Source organism: Salmo salar, chromosome 22 (genome assembly GCF_965601325.2).
Source record: "Salmo salar chromosome 22, fSalSal1, whole genome shotgun sequence".
Lineage (NCBI taxonomy): Eukaryota > Metazoa > Chordata > Actinopteri > Salmoniformes > Salmonidae > Salmo > Salmo salar.
The window spans coordinates 45305120-45318098 of NC_138312.1; the positions used below are offsets into that span (position 1 = coordinate 45305120).

Below are 12979 nucleotides of genomic sequence, written 5' to 3' on the forward strand. Positions count from 1 at the left end.
TTCTCCTGGATTAGGTCAAACTGCAAATGCTATGTCTCGCCATTTTAGCAAGATGGCAACGCGCTAAACAGGTGTCCTGATCTTCAAATGCGACATTGAGATTTCACATAGGGATGAATTGTGTTACATCATTAATGGATTTGTCTATTTATATACCCTGAGTGTACAAAACATTAAGAACACCTGCTCTTTCCATGACCGAGTGACCAGATGAATCCAGGTGAAAGCTGTGATCCCGTATTGATGTCACTTGTTAAATCCACTTCAATCAGTGTAGAAGGGTTGGAGACAGGTTAAAGATGGATTTTTAAGCCTTGAGAGAATTGAGACATGGATTGTGTATGTGTATGTACACACAGTTCATACACGTAATGTTAGCTAGCTAGCCAGCTATCTAACGTCAGCTGGCTAGCTAACAGCAAGCTTAACTAGCAATACAAACCGATTGTCATAGCTAAAGTTAACCAAATAGGTTCAATGTTAGCTAGTTAGCTAGCTAACATTAGGCTATAACTAGCAATGTGAAATGGCATTCTGAGAAAACATCACTAACGTTACACACACTTCATACACATAAGTTAATGTTAGCTAGCAAGCCAGCCATCTAACATCAGCTAGCGTTAGCTAGCTAACAGCAAGCTTTAACTTGGGATCTTTTGTTTAGACATGTAACATCAACTTTTTCCCACTGACCTTTGTCGATAGTGCCTGATAAATTCAGGGCAGCAATGTTATTTAGAGCAAAAGCAACATATTTTCAGTTCTCTATGGCTAGCGTTATATCTTTTGAAAAAAACTGCAGTAGAAAGGATTATCTACGCATAACGATCAGTTCATTTTATAGTGTCACGAACCGGCTCAAAGTGCGTAACAAAAAAGGAGATAAGGAATAACAAAATATATTTAGTAACTAAAGTAAACTAAATATAATTAACAATGGTGTGTGTGTAGTCAGTAATCAGTAGTGTAAGTGAGTGGTTGCGTGCATAAAATGTGATAATGAGGGGTGTTGAAAGGTGCCAATGCAAACAACCAAAAACAGCCACAAAAATGCCACAAAAATGCCACAAAAATGCCACAACCAAAATCTGTGTCTGCATGGAGAGAGTCTCCCCAATGAATGGGGAAGAGGTGTATTTATCCTGGGACACACCCGAGCCCAGGTGTGTCCCATTTCACTGACGACCCTCCCGGCTCCGCCCACCGAAATTCTATTAAGGAAAACAAGAGCAAAGAGACAGAATACGGCAGACAGAGTGGGAGGGTTGTCACAATAGACAAAAGATGCTACACCGCAGACCAATCTGAAACTCATCTCTCAGGCACGTCCAGCCCACTCATTATCTCAGCCAATCATGGCTAGTGGGAAGGTTCCGGCCTTTTTCTTTGGCTAAACCAACTACCAACTCATAATATAACAACTTTATTCATATTTACAGTTGGTATACAAGTTTGTTATTAAGGCATATTAAAGTTCACATGTTCGAGAAGGCATTTCTGCCCAAAAATGCATTTTGATAAAAAAACATTTTTACGTTCAAACAGCTCTCTTGTGAAGTCGTAACTTGCGACATACGCCTAGTTTCCTGAATCGGGTCAAATGTTACTATAACACACATTTAATTGTAACCTGTTAAAATTGCATTCCACCTGTCTTTGCTTTCAAAAACACCTGACAAGCTGGTTTGGAGTGCATTTTTTGTTCCTGAATACACTACGTGAGCAAAAATATGTGGACACCTGCTCCTCAAACATCTCATTCCAAAATCATTCCCATTAATATGGAGTTGGTCACCCATTGCTGCTATAACAGCCTCCACTATTCTGGGAAGGCTTTCCACTAGATGTTGGAACATTGCTGTAGGAACTTGCTTCCACTCAGCCACAAGAGCATTAGTGACGTCAGGCACTGAGTTTGGGCGATTAGGCCGGGCTCGCAGTCAGCATTCCAATTCAACCCCAACGTTGTTCGATGGGGTTGAGGTTAGGGCTCTCTGCAGGCATCACTCCAGAGAACGCGTTTCCACTGGTCCAGAGTCCAATAGCGGCGAGCTTTATACCACTCCAGTCGAAGCTTGGCATTGTGCATAGTGATCTTAAGTTTGTGTGCAGCTGCTCGGCCATGGAAACCCATTTCATGACGGTCCAGACTAACAGTTTGTGTGCTGACGTTGCTTCCAGAGGCAGTTTGGAACTCGTTAGTGAGTGTTGCAACCGAGGACAGACGATTCTTACACTCTACGCTCTTCAGCACTCTGCGGTCCCATTCTGTGAGCTTGTGTGGCCTACCTCTTCAAAGATAGACTTTTCCACTTCACAATAACAGCACTTACAGTTGACCGGGGAAGCTCTAGCAGGGCAGAAATTTGACAAACTGACTTGATGGAAAGGTGGCATCCTATACTCAGAACTTTGTTGAAGGACCTTTGGCAGCATTTACAGCCTCGAATCTTCTTGGGTATGACACTACAACCTTGGCACACCTGTAATTGGAGAGTTTCTCCCGTTCTTCTATGCAGATCCTTCTATGCAGATCCTCTCAAGCTCTGTCAGGTTAGATGGGGAGCGTCGCAGCACAGCTATGTTCAGGTCTCTCCAGAGATGTTTGATTGGGTTCAAGTCCAGGCTCTGGCTGGGTCACTCAAGGATTTCAGAGAATTGTCCTGAAGCCACTCCTGCGTTGTCCTGTTGGAAGGTGAACTTTCGCCCCAGTCTGAGGTCCTGAGCGCTCTGGTGCAGGTTTTCATCAAGGATCTCTCGGTACTTTGCTCCGTTCATCTTTCCCTCGATCTAGTCTCCAAGTCCCTGCCACTGAAAAGCATCCCCACAGCATGATTCTGCCACCTCCATGCATCACCGTAGGGATGATGCCAGGTTTCCTCCAGACGTGATGCTTGGCATTGAGGTCAAAGGCTTCAATCTTGGTTTCATCAGACCAGATAATCTTAGGTGCCTTTTGTCAAACTCAAAGTGGCCTGTTATGTGCCTTTCACTGAGGAGTGGCTTCCGTCTGGCTTGATTCCGTCTGGCCATAAAGGCTTGATTGGTGGAGTGCTCCAGAGATGGTTGTCCTTCTGGAAGGTTCTCCCATCTCCACAGAGGAACTCTGGAGTTCTGTCAGAGTGACCATTTGGTTCTTGGTCACCTCTCTGACCAAGGCCCTTCTCCCCGGATTGCTCAGTATGGTGGGCGGCCAGCTCTAGGAAGAGTCTTGGTGGTTCCAAACTTCTTCCATTTAAGAATGATGGAGGCCACTGTGTTCTTGGGGACATTCAAAGCTGTAGAATTGTTTTGGTACCCTTCCCTAGATCTGTGCCTCGATACAATCCGGTCTCGGAGCTCTATGGACAATTCCTTCGACGTCCTTGCTTGGTTTTTGCTCTGACATGCACTGTCAACTGTGGGACCTTATATAGACAGCTGCGTGCCTTTCCAAAACATGTCTAATCAGTTGTAGAAACGTCTCAAGGATGATCGATGGAAACAGCATGCACCTGAGCTCAATTTCGAGTCACAACAAAGGGTCTGTATACTTATGGAAATAAGGTATTTCTGTTTTTTAGTCTTAATATATTTGCTTTGTCATTATGGTGTATTGTGTGTAGATTGCTGAAGAAAAACATTTTATTTAATTCATTTTAGAATAAGGCTGTAACGTAACAAAATGTGGAAATGTCAGTATACCGCAGTATGTCTCACTTAAACACACACATTTAGCCAAGTAAAAAACATCTGCTCCGTCCTTTGCTGCTTGGAGCCAATGGGTACATATACACCATGGACCCAAATGGATAGCTTCTTACTGCAGCCCAACCTTCACCCAAAGGTGATGTATACATTATTTCCCCCTCTGAAAATCACTGTGCAGTTTATATGGAGCATTGTAAGTAGATTGTACATTTCTTCAGTGGCTCAACTTTGGTTTTAGAAGTGGGTGGGGGGACATAACCTGGCGTGGGTTCTGGGGGTCCTCATAATTTTCTAGCTAATTTCTTGCATTTCTACACAAACTAATATGACCCTTTTGGGGTCAATTTTATTGTGAATAGGAATAGAATGTGGTTTTAAACACATCTACATGAATGTGGATGCTACCATGATTATGGAGAATCCTGAATGAATCGTGAATAATAATGAGTGAGGAAGTTAGACGCACAGATATCATACCCCTAAGACATGCTAACCTCTTGCCATTGCAATAACAGGGGAGGTTAGATTTTTGGGGGAGGTATGATGTTTCTGCATCTATAACTTTTGTACAATAAAATTGACTCAAATTACACAATACATTATTTACCATTAATTTCTATTGGGCAAACAATAATCTGAAACACAACCAAAGCTAACAGCAAATGCATCCAACAAATATGTAGACACAAGCTTGATGTAGTCATTGTGTGCTATGAATGTGGCACCAAAAACTTCACTGTGGGCCTCCAACAAAAACAGGGAAAAGGGAGAATCTGTAGACATGCTGACATAAAAGAACATACTCTTTGTCAGAATTCAGCCAGCCTTCACAAGAGGATAAAATGAATGTGTGCCCTTTTTTATTTTACACCTACAGCAGAGGAATTATATTCAGTTCCACTGACATATAGTACATTCTATGGATGGCATTAAAATGCAATAAATTAATGTATATGAACATGACTGTGCATTCAAACATGTTTGTATACATTCATCATCATCAATAGTGTCCCAAGCCTTCCTCACATTTTTGTTTGACATGTTTTGTGTCATCGGGAAAAGCCTCTATCAACCTTTGATACAGTTTGGAAATCAACTTTAGAGGTTTGTCAGACTGCCTTAAAATACAGTAGTTTCAATCTTTGAAGCTTCTGGTTTGTCCAGTGTTTGCTGCTAAGAGAGAATAAAGTGTTGCATCTTTAAAAGTTCACCTTAGCGCCGTCTTAGACTGATCTTCCCTGTTTGCCTGACCCTGCCGAGATTCGTGTCACCATCTGACCCTGCTCAGATAAGGCAAAGAATTACTTTGGTGTAATTTATATAATTTTATCGAAGAATAGAATAAATGGTTCACTAATTTAAATGACCATTATTCCCAGATCCCAGACTGTAGCCAACCCATCAACTCAACTTTCTATCCATTCACAGGTTGTTACAATATACTGCAAAATTCACCTGAGCTCCGTAGACTGGTCTTACTTTTCACCATCTGATCCTGCTAAGACATGATGAGCGTAGTGTTGTGTACTGACTGTGCACCATGACAGTGAAGCCTGTAGAGCTGTTAATACTGTGTCAGCGTGAAAAGTAGGGAATTAACAAGGGAAACTGACAGATCAATAACATTGCATTGCTATACTGACCAACAAAAACTCACATTACGTTGTCAAAAAACGTCAGAATATCGGTCTTCAATAATTTGGCCGCTGGTTTTATCATTTTATTCAGGTCCACTATAGTGTGGTTGAGGCTAAAATAATAGCTTAAGTTAGTGAGCTAGCTAGATAACGTCTGCCAACTTTTGGCTAGCTCTAATGGTACATCAACTGGTGAAAACTAGCGAAGTTAATTTACTTCTGTTGAAACCAGACAAAACAAAGGCTACAAAACATTTCCATACACACAACAGCTGTTAGATACTGCTACCTGACAGATAGCTAGAGGCTAGAGCTGAACTGGCTGTGGTAGCTACTAGCTAGCTGGTTCATTCCCTTCAGACAGAACTTCAGTCGAGAGGGGATGAAACATGTAATGCATTAGCTAACGTTACATGTCAGTTACACTACTAACTCAGCACTGGGAATAAATACTTTTTTTCTGTTAAGTCAAACAGCAATTACCTTGCCAGCTACACCTGTGAAAGTTGCATCCTTGCATTTCTTTGAATGGGGTTAGTTGTAAGTTAGATACAGAACCTAGAGTGTACTGCTTATTGCATGTCATTCCAATTGGATAAGATAACACGTTCATGTTCTTTATCTTATGTAAACTACACTGCAATTCATGTATTTGCATATGTATTTGTGTAAATCAAACTACAAGATTGTCACTGCATGTATTCAACTGAACATTGAATACAACTGAGACTGATTCAGCTGAATGTGTTACTGTACATGGGGCTACTGTTATATCCCTATGTAACTGGTGGTTTCCTCAGCAGCTGCTTGACGTACAGCTGAATGTCCTACTGTAAAACATGGGGGTACTGTGATATCTCTACAGCAGGGTTCCCCAACTGGCGGCCCGCGGTCCGTGTTTGGCCCGCAGGTGATTTTATTAGTTTTGTGAGCAAAAAAAATACAAATATTTGTATTTTTATTGTTGGACATTAAAGACTGTAAAAATACCAGCAAATCAGCTCTAAGTGATTTTAGATTAGGAAATCTGTTCCAAAATATTCCCATGCATAATTGAGATACTGTATACAGTATGTGACCGTATACAAATGTAATCAAGGTTTGAAATGATTCTGTTTTAGTAAAATATTAAAACCATTTGGGCTTCTTGCGGTCAATTTGCATTTGTCAAATTATTTTAAATTATGTTCCGGCCCCCTAACCATCCGCTAAAAAAAAATCTGTTTGATGATCCCTGCTCTACAGTATGTAACCAACTGGTGCTTTCCTCAGCAGCTGCATGACCTACCAGAGTCTGTAACACTTGACTTCCTGGATGTTGAGTTGGAGGACAGCTCCAAACAGGAAGTGAGTAAAACAACATATGACATATGCAGTGTGCCATATACTGTAGTCAGGGGTGAAAGTAAGGCTGTATGGTCCAGTAAATAAATAGTTGGGGTACACCGTATCAGTAAAATGTGAGCCTATCACAATAATTAAAACAAAATGTCATAAACTGTAGGCTATTACACAACTTTATGTCATTACCCCATATCAGAGGCATAAAAAATGAGTGAATGGACTTGAACGGGTGGTAGGCCTGTAGCCTATACTCCAAAATGCGATGTGGTTCGACGACACCACTGAAATTTTGCCAAGGCATCCATGAGTGGCCGACACCGAGACACCCGAGGGCAATAGTGGAAGCTTACATTTTGGCCTAATGACAGTCGTAAAATGTTAATGAACTTTTGGGTGTTTTGTGTAACAGACATCTCCTTCCTTTCACCACTGTTTGGAGACCAAAAATATGTTGTGAGTGAATGAACATGTGCTTGTAGCCTAGTAAAGGAGCCCTTTGAAGTGATTGTTAGACAATCTGATGAAAACATCATGACAGGTTGTGTTTATGCCACAATAAAAGGCTCAGCATCATCAAGCTGCACATAGCGCCCTGGACCAGAGCTAGTCCTTTCCTTAGCGTCAACGTAACACTGAAGTAATGGGTGGCTGAAGACAGTCCCTCTCTTTCAGTTGCAGATCTTCAATCTCTGCTGCCCGGCACCTTTGAATCAGGGGGACACATGTTCCTGGCTCCCAGGTACAAAGATGGGTGTGTGTGTGTGCATTCCTGACTGACTGAGTGACTGTGTGTGTGCTATGTGCTTGTGTAATCTCATCTCTGTCTAAACCGGTCTTTCAGGGAATACTGCAAGCGTTTGCACATCTCTGACAACAACACACAGTTCCTGGAGAACTTCCTGTCTCTCATGGTGGAGATCACACCAGAATCTGAAGACTGTGAGTTTCTCCTCTGTGTGTCTGTATCTTGTATTATTAAGGGCCATGCCATTAACCCTACAACAGGTCTGTTGAACCGCTGAACATTATATGGAAGGACACTTGAGGCACAAAGCATTCTTTTGGGCAGTGTGCAATGTGAGTTTTTCACCTGTGATATTTTACAAAGACTGACAGGTTACTTTAATTGTGTGTGTGTGTGCGCATGTGTATCATCACAGGTGATCAAAGACTCATTCATAACCTGATTTTGGATTCTGGAATCATCTGGCAGCTAGCATCTAGAGTGTGGAAGAACAAGGATATCCAAACGTGAGTGAACTCATCACATAATCAAATAAAATGATATTTGTCACGTGCGCCGAATACAACAGGTGTAGATCTTACAGTGAAATGCTTACTTACAAGCCCTTAACCAACAAAGCAGTTTTAAGAAAAATACCCCCCAAAAATTAAAAATAGAAATAAAAGTAATAAATAATTAAAGAGCAGCAGTAAAATAACAATAGCGAGGCTATATACAGGAGTCAATGTGCGGGGGCACCGGTTAGTCAAGGTAATAGGTACATGTAGGTAGAGTTATTAAAGTGACTATGAATAGATAATAAACAGAGAGTAGCAACCATTTGATTAGATGTTCAGGAGTCTTTTGGCTTGGGGGTAGAAGCTGTTTAGAAGCCTCTTGGACCGAGACTTGGCGCTCCGGTCCCGCTTGCCATGCGGTAGCAGAGAGAACAGTGTAGAACGTTTTGAGGATCTGAGGACCCATGCCAAATCTTTTCAGTCTCCTGAGGGGGAATAGGTTTTGTCGTGCCCTCTTCACAACTGTCTTGGTGTGCTTGGACCATGTTAGTTTGTTGGTGATGTGGACACCAAGGAACTTGAAGCTCTCAACCTGCTCCACTACAGCCCTGTCAATGAGAATGGGGGCATGCTAGGTCCTCTTTTTCCTGTAGTCCACAATCATCTCCTTTGTCTTGATCACGTTGAGGGAATGGTTAGAGAGAATACAGTAGACGGTTTGTGTTCAAAGATGATTGATGACCTATTTTATGTGTCACGTAGTTATGCCCATATATGTACATCCTGTCCTTCCGTTCTCACGCTATCGAGTGAGTTCTTATGTAACCTGATAGTTCATCTGTTTATGGTAAAGCATGTGTTTGCATTAAAGTTGTCAAGATGATTGATGTGTAGTGACCTTGTTGAACTATGGAATGTGTTTGAACATTTTAAAGAGTAGAGTAGTGTCTCTTCTGTTTATGATGATGTATATGAAACAGTAATTTCCGGGGGGTAGGGTATTGGTCAGTATAAGTAAAGAGCTGTGAACACTACGAGCGACACGAAGCCTCGAGAGAGATAAACCACTGAAGACTCTAAAGAAGAAAGAAATAAAACATGGCTCCTAGACCAATTTTAGGTGTATTGTGATTTAACTACAATGAATGAAATCCCTTTCTCTCTCTCTCTCTCTCTCGGTCTCTGTGTGTGTGTGTGTGTGTGTGTGTGTGTGTGTGTGTGTGTGTGTGTGTGTGTGTGTGTGTGTGTGTGTGTGTGTGTGTGTGTGTGTGTGTGTGTGTGGACAAGGATCTGTAGCGGGGTTGTGTGTGGGAGGTCGTTCGGTTAGAAGCAGAGAAACATGCTGATAACATTATTTTCTAAGAAAGGAATTAAAGAAGAATTATACATGTAAACATTTAAAGGATATAAATGGCATTTATGTATTCATTTTTGAGTTTGCAACCCAATGTGACACTTTGAATACATCACAGAAGACTGAAATGTAACATAACACATATTGTGTTTATTGAGATGTACACTGAGATGCTCATTTGGGCAATATTCCCCTCCAGTGATTCCCCAACATCTTGTCAACATGGGACCCAAAAATGGAGCAGATATCATATACCAACATATCTTTATAGACATGTATCCATAACAAGGCTTAGGAGGCCCTTATAGTGTCCAAAAATGTCTCTAAAATGTCACATATTTTAAACATCTTCATTTTCATGCATACAACTTGTCAACAAGTATTTTTATGACCAAATGCACATTCTTTAGTGTAGACATACATTTTTTATGATTTCATGACTGTTTGGTAGTAGATCCCTGAATGGTCAGAAATCTGTTCAAATAGAAGTATGTTTGTAGCACAAAATATCTTACAGGTAGGCCCTCTTTCACTCTCTCAACATGTAACAAGCTGACAGGCTCCCAGAGGCAGGGTCCCAGCTCACTCAACTGCCCCTCCCCTCTCCAACAGCCATCAGCCTAGAACAGCATGAAGATGGAACTGCTAAAAGATCATCTATGTAAGGGCTTTGATAGTCGCGTTGCAGGAATGAGGCGCAGGAAGCAACGAACACAGGGAGTGGTGTTTTTAATAACACTGAAGCAAAAACAAAGTTCCCAAGCACAGGGGAATAAACACAATGAGCGACAATGCAAAGCCGACACGAACAAGAAGTCGACATACAATAATCAATCCCGCACAACAAGGAGCGGGCCAGCTAAACTAAATAGCCCCTCTAATGGCTAATTGACCACAGGTGTCCAAAAGCAAAAAAAGGGAAAAGCAAAAGGGAATCGGTGGCAGCTAATAGGCCGGTGACGACGACCGCCGAGCGCCACCCGAGCAGGAGGGGGCGCCACCGTCGGTGGGAATCGTGACAATCTAGGAATCCTCCCTTCCTCGTGGAGCTTTTTGAAGGTGAGTTGAATATTGAATGTGATTTTTGTATATAGATACTGTATATATTATTTAAGAATGATTTGTCTTAAATGTTTTCATTGACATATGTTTTTTTAATGAAGGCTATTTATCCATTCAGCGCTAGCCATTGTTTTTATTCATACTGTTTGTAAACAATAGCTTCTGCCCTCTTAGGTTCTATTTGACTCTCTTATTATATCAAATCCACTCAGACTAGAAAGTACGAATAGAAACGATAATTAGAAACTATGACAAACTATGATAATAAACTGTGAACAACGATGAAGCCATGTATGTCTGTGTGTGTGAGTGATTATCTATTATTTAATTGTGTAATATTACACTCTCTCTCTCTCTCTCTCTCTCTCTCTCTCTCTCAATGTATAACATTTCACTCAATGTATACCAAAGTAACAAATATTAACAACGTTTCAATGTTATGTATTGCAACAGTTCTGAAAGACAATGACATACACTTTTTAGGCAAAATATTAATATAATGTGTTACATAGTGTGCATCTGTGATAACTTTATGTAATAGATCCTCTCTATCTCTCTCCCTCTCTCTTTCTCTCTCAGGCTATGAAAAAAGACAAAAGACATGACATTGACTCCTGAGTGTTGAACTTTTGCCCACTCTGTAGCCTCCCTGGTTATTATATGACCCTGATGGTCATCTACGATTGTTGGAACGTCTTTAATAACAATAAGGGGCATATGTACTCTTAAATGTCCACTCAGCACAGCCCTCGGAGCATGGTTCCTCTCTAGTTTTAATCCTAGGTTTATGACTTCTAGGGAGTGTTTCCTAGATGCTGTGAATCGGCATATGCATTGATGGGTCTTAGATTTTTAGACTGGGTATCTGTAAAACACTGACAACTGCTGATGCAAAAAGGGGTTTTAAGAAATACATTTGGTTGATTGAAAGATTTGTATTATTATCAAAATAATATAACAATAGTATTATTATAATCATAATCTTTATTATTATTATGTTACAGGTGTGACATACCCAGAAATGTCAACGTCTTGTCAAGTGCTCAAATCTGTACAGCAGCCCCAGACAATCATGTACAGTAGGTCCAATTTACAAGAATGGGTTTACAAGGCAGTGATGAAAACAGTTTATATGAGCGCTAATTCAAACATACAATGATATATATTCGATACAATTACCCATTCAAAACTAGTGTTACAAAATCACTTCTCATTGTGTTCATTTCAAGGTTTCACAAACATAAAACAACTATCTAGTTAATGTTTCTTGGACTAACACACTGTTGAGTTTCCTATTTACTGAAGAACAATCATTAAGACAAAACACAAAAAGTTGTAATGTAATCTGTATACATGTCATTCTATACTGAAAACAGGTACATTCTGAAAGATTTTGATGATGTTGATGTGATAACACATCTTTTTATTCATGTCTCAATTTAGGATAATAGTGTTTATTTTAATTTTACTTAAATTGTATTATTTATGTTGTCTCATACCATGCTAATACACTACCAAGCAATGCAAACAGATGTGGAATTTACCCCATAACAGTTGTGTCTTTTTGGATCAAGAATTGATCAAGAATTCCAATAGGCGTGATCAGATCCTCTTTCCATGCAGGCATCATATAATGCACAGCCACATGCAAATCCATAAACTCCACCAATAAAACATTGAAAACCTTAACATGACTGCTGGCAATGTCATTATTTTTGTCACCATCCATCAATGGTTGAATTGTGTTATTTTTATTTGTACATGCGCTGAGCTTCCAAAGGCTGGAGCCAATCTACATGGTAAATTAAAAAGACCCAAGTAAAACGTATGTGAAAAGATGTGGTCAAAGTATAAAACTTTGCTGTTTTTTGTTTGTTACAACAAACCAGGTCTTCCTAACATTTACCATAACTACTAATCCTTACATCCTGAATGTATATGGTCTCCCAAATATTCACCGAGGCACACATGGGAGAGCTGGGACCACATGCACTTTTAAGTAATTGAGCCGAGAACATAATTTCTATATTGTAATTAAAATCATTGACCCATAAGAGAACACATGACCAAAGCAAGGCATGATCCATATAGAATTAAAACAAGATTATTCTTAATGAGAAATATAATCTAATAAACAAATGTTTGCATAACGAAAGACATGAAAACTGCCTCCAACATTGTATTTAGCTATGTATAAAACTTTCATATTGGCAGTAAGGTCATTGAGAATATAAAATAGTTATTGTGGGTAGTTTAGGGGCAAATATACTGAAGGTTCATGAATGTTAAAGATTTGTTCACAGTGGGGATTTTGAAAGAGGGGGATTAGAACCCCCAAAGTAATAGCGGTAAGAAAGATCATGATGGTCATTTGAGATTCAGGTTTAGGGGGGTAATATCTTTATGGAAACCACTATTCACACTATCTGGATTATAAACAATTACAGACATAGAGAACCATCACGTCAATAAGGTGTACAGGGATGAATGGCTATTCAATGTACAACAGTAGTCTTCTGTAACAAGCAATACGTATTAAATATGTTTACATACATCCACGACTGAATGGTTTCACGAACTCCTTTAAAGCTTTTGTAAGTAAGTTGTAACAGGCCTCATTCAGCTGTCTGAATTAATCTAGAGACACCAA

The 12979-nt window shown here is 40.1% G+C and overlaps 1 long non-coding RNA gene across 1 annotated transcript; it reads left to right on the plus strand.

Moving 5' to 3' along the window:
- The first annotated feature begins 7488 nt into the window (after positions 1 to 7488).
- LOC106583377 (uncharacterized) lies at positions 7489 to 12018 on the plus strand. The gene is made up of 2 exons (XR_014382198.1): positions 7489 to 10326; positions 10909 to 12018. It is a non-coding gene; the product is annotated as an uncharacterized LOC106583377 (long non-coding RNA).
- Positions 12019 to 12979: the final 961 nt, after the last annotated feature.